The 2,041-nt window shown below is 36.9% G+C and overlaps 1 long non-coding RNA gene across 1 annotated transcript in view; it reads right to left on the bottom strand.

Annotated features, from left to right (window-relative positions):
• The window catches only part of LOC107104948, a 22,908-nt gene that overhangs the window by 18,145 nt on the left and 2,722 nt on the right, over positions 1-2,041 (bottom strand). The window contains exon 2 of the long non-coding RNA XR_001482310.1: positions 1,649-1,809. This is a non-coding gene — a long non-coding RNA (uncharacterized LOC107104948). The remainder of the gene's footprint in view (positions 1-1,648; positions 1,810-2,041) is intronic.

A 2,041-nucleotide genomic window follows, 5' to 3' on the forward strand; every position in this document is an offset into this window, starting at 1 on the left:
AAAAAATATATATAATTATTTCAGTGTGCATTTAATTATTTCATGGTCCTGTGTCGCAGTGCATCCAAACCATTAAAAGAATCTGTCAAACTCACCCAGCAAAGTTAGGGGGCGGTTATCTAACACCTGATTGGTCACCCTGCACATTAAGGCGAAGCAAATCGATTCCAGAGACTCGATTCACGTTAACCCCGCCCCCTAACTTTGATGGGTGAGTTTGACAGATTCTTTTAATGGTTTGGATGCACTGCGACACAGGACCATGAAATAATTAAATGCACACTGAAATAATTATATATATTTTTTTAACAAAATGAAGACGTATTTTATTAATGACACATTTATATATTTAATTTCTTATTTATTTAATGAATTACACATTAAATTAATGGTTTATCGCTGTGTTTATTTATTTGATTGTGGCGCTTTATATTAGTGACGTGGTTTTAATTAATGAAAGACACATTTATTTATTTAATTCCACATTTAATTAATTATTGACACATTTAATTATTTATTTAATGCTGTATTTATTTATTTAATTTTGGCACTTTTTATCCTCCATACTTTAGTTGGCAGCAAGGAGAAAAGAATAAAGATGAATCAGTGGGTGTGCAGGTGGCGCAGTGGTTAGCGCGCACAACCCATGTATGGAGGCCTTAGTCCTCGACGCAGCCAACCTGGGCATGTCTCCCCCCTTTTCTCTCATACCCCCTCTCCTAGTGCCGTAAAAAAAAAAGAATCAGTATTAGGATTCAGGCCACTGGCAGCAGGTCGGTTGGATGCGTCTTTCAGATCCACCGTCATTCAATAAACTTTTGAACCTCAGGCTATCAGGAAATAAATCATAGCTCACGTTCATCCATCTTCCCATGAGGAGGCTGATCTGGTTGCTGATCTAATGGACCCTGAAAAGGTCCAGTTTCTGGCTCTTTACACTTTGGATTGATAGACTGCTTTGTTGGGCTTTGATGGGTTGGAAATGGCTTATTTTTCCACATTAGTGTCTCTTTACATGGTGGTAAATTTGAAATAAAGTTGACGTAAAAAGTCTGCAGAAGAAGGAACTTTAGTAGGAGAGAGGGAGAGGTTGACCTGATCTCTAGTGGCACTATAAACATTTATGAAAAGTCGTAAAAACTGTAAAAACCTTTGGTAAGTAAACTGATTGTGTTTCTGCGTTTCAAACCTTCCCAACATAAACCTGATCCACTTGAACTGTTCCAACTCTGAGAATGGGATGATGCCGATTCTTTCTACTAACCTCATTTACAAAATTTCTTTAGTCAAAAATCAAAATGAATGGATGATTGTTTGATGTGTTTTTATTTTTTATTTTAAACATGTAAATTCTAAAATCTCAACAGGAAATAAAATGTAACAAAAAACAACAACAAAACAAATAAATAATAATCATTATTCAAATGATAGAAACTAAAGTCAAAAGGCATTTTTCAGACTTCTAGATCCAACCTAATGTATCTGATTAAACCATTTTTTGGGAGAATCAGTATTTTTTTTTAATCATATTTTAATTTTTTATAAATTTTTTTCAGCCCTGTGTAGCAGTGAAGCCCTGATGGTTCAATGAAAATAAAACAAATTGATCCACCTTAAAATGTCATTTATTCATATGGGAAGAACTCACGTCTCTTTTTGTTTCCGTTGGTGGGAAGGACGGAGGCGCTACATGCTAACACTTTGACCGGCAGAGATTTGACACGTCGAACCAGCGGTACCGCCACCCTGGGACGTTTGACCGGCACCACCCGAGGGATGGGAGACACTCTGCTGCGAAACTCGAACAACCTAGACATGTAAAATGAGTGAAGAAAAAACAGAGAGCGAGGGATGAGTGGAGGAGGGGAACAAAAAAACAACAGATAGAAACAAAAGAAGAAAGTCAAAGAGGAAAGAGAAGAACAAAAAAACAACATAGGATTAAAAGGTTTCTTCCTGTTAAAAGGGAGTTTTTCCTCTCCACTGTCGCTACAAGCATGCTTAGTGTGAGGGATTGCTGAAGAGTCAATGAGTCGATGCA

The sequence above is a fragment of the Cyprinodon variegatus genome, unplaced genomic scaffold, assembly GCF_000732505.1.
Source record: "Cyprinodon variegatus isolate N-32 unplaced genomic scaffold, C_variegatus-1.0 Scaffold1971, whole genome shotgun sequence".
Lineage (NCBI taxonomy): Eukaryota > Metazoa > Chordata > Actinopteri > Cyprinodontiformes > Cyprinodontidae > Cyprinodon > Cyprinodon variegatus.